This window comes from Melanaphis sacchari, unplaced genomic scaffold, assembly GCF_002803265.2.
Source record: "Melanaphis sacchari strain LSU unplaced genomic scaffold, SCAv2.0 Contig73_pilon_pilon, whole genome shotgun sequence".
Lineage (NCBI taxonomy): Eukaryota > Metazoa > Arthropoda > Insecta > Hemiptera > Aphididae > Melanaphis > Melanaphis sacchari.
The window spans coordinates 3,692,474-3,702,803 of NW_020271525.1; positions in this window are offsets into that span (position 1 = coordinate 3,692,474).

Sequence of the window (10,330 nt, forward strand, 5' to 3'; positions counted from 1 at the left end):
GATACGAGGGCAAGTCAACGACGACGTGCCGAGACGTGCACAGAAAAGTATATATATACAAATGTATTGATGAGATCCCACAACGTGCAACGTTTGGGACATCCCCTTCCCCACCACAAGAGCACTACAAGATAGCACGAAATCGACATCCGAGAAAAAAATAAAGATTAAGGCAGCCTTATCATCATCTCAAAAATGGGATACAGGCGATACAGTGGCAAAAATAAGTTCTTCCATTTTTTAATCTCCGATTCCTTCTTTTGTCTTCTTATCTATAAAAATGCTTACTTACTTGGGTAAAAGGAATGTTGAACGCTAAACGAACGTTTGATGAATCGGCGATGGTGGGGACACCCGCGCGATATCTGTTTTCAGGAATTTACGCGGGCGATTGACACAGGCATGACGATGGGGCGGCGGCGTCTGACAATTGACAAGTTCAACGGGCGACTCCAAGACGCGACTGTGGGCATAGCGCGTGCACTCTGCGCACCGTTTGATGAGAAACGAACCAGAACTGATGGTAAAAACACGACTATTTCTTTTCCGATGTATGTCTATGGTATTTCAAGAGCGAACATTTTGACCTGATGAAAGTTTCGGCCATGTTTGCGGTTCGATTGAGGGTGCGTTTAGACAGAGTTCATGGAAGAAATACGATGCGGGCGCGGCTGTTTCCATGACGCTCTCGAGTTGACACTGCGCCCTAGCATGGGGACTGGCGCGCGCGACTGCGGTGGCCTTGTTACGGCGCCGGACCGTCTGACAGAGCACGGTTTGCATTTAAATTTAAAACGCATGCTATACCATTTCCATGTTATCTGTATTCATTCTATACAGATGTTACTGGTACACAGAGTCGTACCAAGTTGTGGGGACTAGGGAGGGATGACCAAATGAGATGAATGATCTTTAAAGCGCAGTAATCCACATGATTTTTAACAGTGGTAAATTCGAACATGTAATAAAATATTTTGTTGTATTATTTGGCTAAAAATGATAAAATGTGGAATTCTAAGATCACTTTATTTTTTATCGAATTTCTACCCAATGGGGTCATGTAGGTATAGAGGTTGATGTGTGATGAACGTACCTATATTTTTTGCGAACTAAAGCATCCACAAGATTCTTTAATATACCTATATTATATTATTCGTATGGAAGTTTCTTTTTTATATAAGAAATTTGATTATGATATCATTTATATAATTTGAAAAATCATCGAGAGCTGCAGTGAACAGGGCGAGGGCTCAGTAAAAAGCTCATGTTGAGACTTATTCTTCATTTTTCACATGCAATGCTGTCTATTATTATAATTTATAAGTCTATTCTTAAATCAACGATACAGCTAAAGTTTTGTGATAATATCTGAATGTGTTCAAATAATGTGAATATATCTTTAGTATAAAGACTTATTTATTTCGATAAATGAAAATATGTGTTTAGGTACTGTAAAGTGTAAATGTCTAAACAAAAAATTATAATTTTACTACAATAAAATGTTATCTATTTCAGTTTTGTCATTTTGCACTATCTACCATTAAAATCCTACTAATAAAACTATTTTAGATAAAAAATTATATAAATATAATATAATAGAAAAAAAAATTATATCCTGTAACTTTTAGAGTGCTGCTTGAATATGTTGTCTACATTCTACATACTATTGTATAGACCACATAGTATAATGCGCCATGTTTTATAATTATTTATTAAAATAATTAAATAAATTTAAAAAATATTACATGCATGTAATAATATTAAAACCTTAAATATAAGGGGACGCTACATCTGCATATGTTGTCTTCGTCTTAGAAACATATTATAACATGGAAAATTTTCGTTCAGTAGAACAAATTATGTATAATTTACTTAAACAAAGTGAAATATAAATTCTTTTATTAAAATATCATAAAAAAAAAAACAGAATGAACTATGTATTATTATATAGAGAATATAATTTATTAAATTTAAATATGACCATCGAACAAGAGCGAAACAAACTGATAAGTATTTATTTAATTCCTATATTATATAGAACAAAATTTAAAAACAAAACTAATGATGGAATTAAGATGAAAATATAATTAAATATATTTAGACATTAGTTTAATATAGATTTCATATTTTATATTATAAACTATAGTCTATAATTGTATTGAAGTTTCATTCTGTAATTTTAAATTATTTAAAAATTGTTTGATTGCATGATAAAAATCACTGAATACAGTGTGGTCGATTTCAATATTTTTTGTTTAGTTTTAGTGTAAGTAGATATTATAAGAAGCCTTGTCTTTATTACAAGCCTAGCTTCCGGAGAGAAAACCCCGATGACTGATAAGAGAATACCGATAATGTTCTTTCCTTTAATTTTAATAATAGCTGCATAGGCGTAGAATAGTCAATTTTGTTTTGGGAGTGGATATCTTCCGAGCTGGAGCGGGTTAAGCCCTCCAACCTCCCCTAACAATGCCTATGATGATACGAAATTTCACTCTAATATTTAAGTGAAAAAAAATTGGTTGTACTGGATGAAAATTTTCCCTGTTGCAAATGTATAAGAACAAAACAACTCATATGGGCCTCCTTTTTATAATCAACTGTTTTAATATTTTTCAAATATGTAACAAATAAGTCAGGTTCTTTTCTTCTAACATATTTGCAACAATAATGGTCGAGATTCATTTGAAACAATTAAAAGGTATTGAGGTATACCTCTCATTGTTTTTATAACTTTTGTCTAGGCATTCATTCATGGTCTTTTTATGCTTCGAGTCTAAGCCTTTATCAAAGAATCAATGTAATTTTATTAATGGTTAACTATTTGACGAGCATATTCATAAATCATAACTATTCAAACATCTATAAACCACCCACTCATCTGAATAAATAACAGAGCCAGTTTATACTCTCGTTGAATAATTGTAAGTTATGTATTTTTGTCTCTTTGAAATGCATAATAATATTGACTATTATAACCTATAACCATTTTTGAGTCTAAAAAAATCCAAGGTCCATCCATTCTTCGTCCATAATTTCTACTGTTATGTAATTCATTATCATTTATTACTTACAACTTAATTACTCGACAAGAAATATAATTTTCATCAATATCAATATGTTATATATAAGTATTTCAAAATCGTTATTATTACATAATAATATATTATATAATCATGGAAATCTATACTTTTCTTTATTAAATAAAATGCATAAATCGCTTATTTTATCGTTACATTATTTTGTAAAATTGATTTTATCTATAGTATATTAAATAGCTTATTCATATGTTTACCTAAATTATGTAAGAAGGACAAGAAGGTATTAAGAATAAAATTAAACTTAAATATTATAGGTAGGTACCTAATATTAAATCTTTGACACTATCGTAATGAGATAATACTACGGATCGTAAATTAAGCAGGATTAGAAGGAATTATTGAGGAACGGACTGGCAAATGACAATCACCAACTAAGAAACCTTTTTAATCCAAGTTCGTAACTAATGTAATAACGTCGGTATTATCGATAAAAACGAAAAGATTTCCGAGATCGGTACACTACAATCAACGCCATCCATGAATTATAGCAATTACCATGTATTATATTTATATTATATTTTTATAGTAATTATCATCGACTTCCATTCTCAATTGGAATAGAGTATAGATAGCGCCTTGTACTTAAGCTAAATTGTGTGAAATAGTGGGAAAAAAATATTTGATGACTATCCTCACCACTAATTCACAAACCCATTTATTCTTAGTGAGTGAATAATACATTTTGTTGATTAAGACTAGGTGTCTAGGTAGGGCCCACAAATTAACTTAGGTATTTTATGGTAGAGACTGGGCACGGTTGTAGATAACAATGATAAAATAATATACTACATTTAATCGTGAGTTAAGTAGGTTAGTTTAGCGGCAATGATTACAACTAAATTTAATCTCCTGAAAAAAACTAATGATATCGTCGACCGATAAAAAATGCAGATCTACTAATATCCAAGTATAAAAAAATCCCATTTCAATTTTGTTAATTTTATTTTCGGAATTTTTAGATTTAGATATTTCTGTGTAATTATTGTATTATCAAACAATTTAAAAAAATCTTGCTTAATAATTATGAGTTATGAAGGGTTTTCCTGGAAAATAACAAAAGATCAGACAACAGACGTAATAGACTAAATTGTTTTCATGACGATCTGCATAAAATGTTTGTTTTGAATTTGTTAAAAGCATAATACTGAATATTTTTGAAACATTGTCGCACAATAAGACATTTTTATAAACAAACAATTTTAAATATCAACATTTTGAAAGAATTCATTTTTGTGTAAAATTAAATGGAAAATATAGACAAATTACTGAACCAAAATTACTTTTTGATGGTAATTTAAACACATTTTATTGTAAGTAAATTACACATAAATACTCTTAGAAGCTCTCTTTTTATAACTGTAAACTAAAATAAAATTAATACAAATAAAAATTAAAAAAAATATATTTCATGTTTAAAATAACTATTACTAATGTAGTGTTATTTATTATTTAAAATCTCAGATAACAAACCATATAAATAAAGATAACAGTATAAAAACTACAATACTAAATACATAAATATATGCATCTTGTTGACTAAAATAAAAAAAAATCAATTTCATGAATTAAATTATTTTTTTAAATGTATAATTTTATTAAATAGCTTAGATGTAAAATATTAATCAATCAACATTAATCATAATCTCAACATATAATTTATACCAATATTATAATGTTATAGTAAACATACTTGTGTGCATTATGTATAGTGTATATTTGTATTGTTAATTATTTTGTAAGCTTATAAAGAAAAATGAAAACAAAGCACAAGTATAAATTTATAAACTTTTTAACATTATTATTAGTGATTCTATCACTATATTATAAAAACTGATAAAAACGATTGTTACACAATTAAACAGTCAAAATAAATAAAACCCTAGTAATCAATCATTACCTAATGATTACCTTAACTTGGTAAGACAAAATAATGAAATAGTATGTTTATAATGTATTTCGAATGCTATCCCAGATTTAATATTACCGATATATAATACATAAGGTATAGGATATAGCAATTTCAATATTATAGAATTTTCATGATTTATGTTATAAAGGTTTGAATAATATGATTGTTATAGTAAGCATTTAATAAAGTCAAGCTTTGTTTTATTAACGGTCTTACTTTTTCTTCGATACATTAATATAACATTTTGTGGCTAAAAATAATTACGGTTCTATAAAGTAAAATCCTCGTAATAGGCAATAGTTAGTTCATGGTTTTATCTTTTAGATAATAACATTAATAACTATGTATGGTTTACGAGAACTATAGCTAAAGTAAAATTGTAGAAGTTAGCTAAATAACAATTGTCATTTATATTTTTTATGGATATATTCGTAGATTATAATACGTAGGTAGTAGATAATTTTATTAAAAAAAGCTCTATCAAATTTCATAATATTATTATTTATTTGAAATGCCATGTAAAAATGTAAAATATACGTTCACTATTGATTACCTTATACTATAATCGTTTTGTTTAATATTTACAGTGTTATCTTTTCCAATTTGGTAAAATGTTTATTCAGGTAATATTTCAATTTTGAAAATAATTAGTTTCTATTCATGTTTAAAAAAAAAATAAAAAAATAAAAAAATAAAAAATAAAGTTTAAGTTGTGTATGATAAATAAAAAGTAAACTTGTGGGTACACGGCATGTAAATCGGACAGACCCCTTTAAGAGTTAGCATGCAGTTTGGATATTCCAATTTATGTTTATTTTTTTGGCATGCTTTTCGGATGCATCGATATAATTTTAAGGGTCTTTAATATTTGTTCAATTTTTTTTCAATAATTACATGCACGGTATATTTTATACACCAATTTGATTTACATAGAAATCAATGTCGTATTGTATGTATATTTGATTTTATTTTATATTTTACTTAATATTGTTTTAAATTTAATTATAATAGTATATGAAAGAAAAAAAATGTTGTTATTGCTATATATTATAATTGATAAAAGTAAAAATATCTTACTGTCAGCTAAATTGTTACTACATTAAATTTAATCTTATCTTCACTATCCTGACTTATTATTTATCTCACATTTTATCTGACAACAGTTTTTACGTGCTCCTTACATGTTAACTTCTGAAATGAATAACATTGCATTATTGCACTTTATTTTTTGCTTATTTCATTCATCGATACAAAAAAAAAAAAATTAATACGGAGTTTGTTTATGCTGCTAAAAACATCGAATGACGATTGAAATGGACTAATATCTAAATATCTAATATATATTGCATAAAGAAAGGTTAGATTAGGAAAATAACTGAAAACAAATATAAACCAAAATAGAATAAGATAAAAATATTGGTGTACAGAATACAATAGCGCGCGTAGTTATAAAGGTTAAAAAAGACAGTGAACATTCAAATAACATATTGCATCAGTGAATACAATTTTTATTTACAGAACATTAATTAATATTTTATACTTGAATAATATTTAAATATAATTATTAACTATCTAATGGATAGTTATAATAATATTAGTACAAATGAAAAATATTAATTAATGTTTATTTGTATACATCATTTACATCGTACATTAAATGGTAATGCATTTTAAATATTGTCAATATATATTATATAATAAAAACAATTACATTCTATAAAAATGGAATTTAAGCCAATAGTTTTTCCTCGAGATTTTTGATTACTAAGCTTCTGAATTAGATCTGAAAAATCAAGTGTGTTTATTATTTTCCTTTCAGAGAATAGACGAACAAGTTAGTTTAATTTTTCTTGTTGAAGAGACGTTTTGTAGGCGTTTTAAATTAGTTCTAATTTTGAATTTGTTCTTTCTATTTTACAATTCAAAATTAGCAAAGTTAAATAAATCTGTAAAGAAATATACAGTATATTACACACATTTAAAAAATCTTCTTTTATTTTCATGTAAATACAAGAAAATATTTTGAGGAGAAATCATTGGTAAATTTAACTACATAGAATAACTAGAATATTACACAATTTTTTGTTTTATATAAATCATATTGATATCATCTTTAAATGTGTTAATGAATATGTCAGCAAAAATCTCTGATAATAATTCTGAACTGAATTTTGTCATTAGACCAAAAATATTACTTATGAGTACATTATAATATGTGTTTAATATTTTATCAAGTTCAGTAACTAAACGATTAATAATAACGTAAAAAGTATTAACCTCTAACTTTCTTATCTCGCAGTTTAAATTTCCTTCAATTGATCAATCCGGGAATTTTTTTCTTTAGTACTTTTTTTTTCCACAGGGCCAAATATTTTCTGATAATTCCTATACTTTGTTTTCAAAATATATAAGCTTCTCTCTTAATGAACTAACATCAGTTTTAATTGTATTAATAAATGTACAGATATAAACAAATCTATTTCCGGTTTTTGAAGGTATTTACTAACACTGTAAAACTGCAATAAAATTTCACTCCACATAACTACTATAAAAGAAGTTTTAAATTTTATCATTTTATTTTTCATTGGCCTCATAATGATTTTCTTGTTTCCTAATATTTCTAGATAATGTGCGGCTTACAACTGTTACATAGCTAGTGTGATCACACATGTGTTTAAAGTTTAAACTCGACTAATACGTTGATGATTAGGTGACAAGGTGGGTTAAACAAATGATTAAGTACATTTGTTTTAATATCTTATTTTATTTATTAAATAGTAATCTTAAATTATAATACGAAATTGACTAATTTGTTTTGTAAATGTCTAATAAAAGAAATAATATCATAAAATTTCACAGTACCACTGTAATATTTAATTATCCGGTGTATCCGAATTGGTTCCCGGGTTGTTACGAAGGGTATATCCGAATTGGTTCCCGGGTTGTTCCGAATTGGTTCCCAGGAAATGGTTAAAAAATTGTGGCTTTTGTCACGAATGTCATTAAAAAAAATGAAAAATAATACATAATATAATAATAATAATACAGTTTTTCAACTCGTCAATTTTTTTTTTTTTTTTAAGTATAATAATTAGGTATATATTAATGTATTACTAAGGTAAAAATTTGCAACAAACATTGTTTATAAATTCTAATTTAGTAATTTCATTACTTTTGTATTTGTCCATTTCTATTTTTATAAATGTTTCCTTATTTTTGGACTTCAAATTCTGTAATTTGTTTGTACTTCGCAATTTAACATACGTTTCAATTTGAACTTCTTTCAACACATCAATAAATTGAAAAATGTTCGGATTTGCGGAATAGAAACAACTGTTGAACTTGCTATATAAGTTCATATTAAAGCAAAATTCAAAAATTCAAAAAATCAAAAAAGCAATTTTGTTGATATGATTTTTAAAACATGATCGAAAAAAAAAGTTTCTTGTCTACCTAGAATATCGGGAACCAATTCGGATGTGTGTTCCGTGGAATATCGGGAACCAATTCGGATGTGTGTTCCATGGAATGTCGGGAACCAATTCGGATGTCAATTTTCAGGTATGGGAACCAATTCGGATGCAGCCTAATTATCAACAGGGGTCCGAGGTTACAGCCCCTCCCCTCTAGTTGGGCTCTGTATAAATTTAAACATTCAATAGACTATGTTCATGATGGAATATAAATAAAAAAATTACTTTAGCTCATTGACTTTCGTGTGGAGTTATTATGTGTACTTTAATGTTTTCTGGGGAAAAAATAGAATCGACTAATAGAGGCAGAAGTGCTCAATTTTGGTTGGAGACATTTTAAAAACATTTTTTGTATGATATTTTCCTAGGAAGTTGTATTCAAAACTAAGTTGTGTAGTCTTAACTTCTACTTACAAATATTTTATTTATTAAATATACAATAATAATATGTAGATATTAGAGTAACTTAGGAGCATTTATATAGCATCATTATATGTTATGTGAACAGTTATAAATTAGTCGTTTATTAATTAAAACAAAATTTATGTCAAAAATTGGAATTTATTTTAAATTTTTCTCAATTATTTTGAAAAGTAAATAGAATTTTTCACTTTTGACCTCTCAAAAGAAATACTAAATCAATTCAAAGTTATTACAAATCACCGTCAAAGCTTTTTTGATGTTCCTATCAAGATGACACTAAACAAATAAAACAAAATAAAACCTACAATATAATATATACCTATATTATATACATTCATAACTCTGTTCAAATTAAAAAAATAATGGTAAATTTAATTTAATTTTGTCATTTTTATTAAATTACCTCGGTATGAAGCCTAATTAAAATTAACATACCACCTACTTGTAATATTTATTACCTGTGTTTTATTTCCATTGTATGGTAATGTTATAGTACGAGTTTTAATTATTGCTTTAACAAGAATAGTCTATGAACATAAATATACACCTACTCAACTTCTATGTAAATAGGTAATTCGTACATTTATGATTCTATGTTATATTTCCTTTTGAAAAATAACTTATATTACCCTATGCATATCATATAAACAAAACGTACATTATCTGAAAAATAAAAAAATATAACTTGGAAATTTATAACAGTAATATTAATTAAAAAATAATAACACAATGTACATAATAATTTAAATTTTAATGGATTATATAATAATATAATAGATTCCTTATGCGGTAATTTATTTTATAAATACCGTTTTGTATCGGATATAAACAAAAGTTATAATATTTTATAGAATAAATAGTATAAATCGTATAGAAAAAAAGAAGAAGAAAAATAAATAATTATGATTTTTATTGAGTTAGTAAAAAATATATTATATTCAAATGATATGTGTGTCGTGTCAGTTTAAGGTCGTTATCGTTGTTTTATACATGAAAATATACACTTTTTACTTCACTCAATAAATTATCCTATAATTATTACATTTAGATGGTGAATGTATCAAAGTTCATCATGATTATAAATAATTTATAACACTATGATTTTTTTTTTTTTTTTTTTTGGTGTTCTACTGAAAATGATGTGCCAAATGAGCATTATAAAAAGAAATTACATTCAAAAAGTAGTGCTAGTAGACGATAAAAGTACCTATATATAGAACATGGTAGTACATTGGAATCGTTTACAGCGTGTTTCAGAGGTTGTATTCGTTTGTAAATATGGAAGCCAATTTTTTTTTTTATCGCAAATATTTTACTAGTATAAATCTAATCTTATGTCAAAAACATTCATATGTTTAGAGAAAATAAAATAATATTTATATACTGTCCATAAAATATACTAAGTTCTTGTCTATAATTCAAAA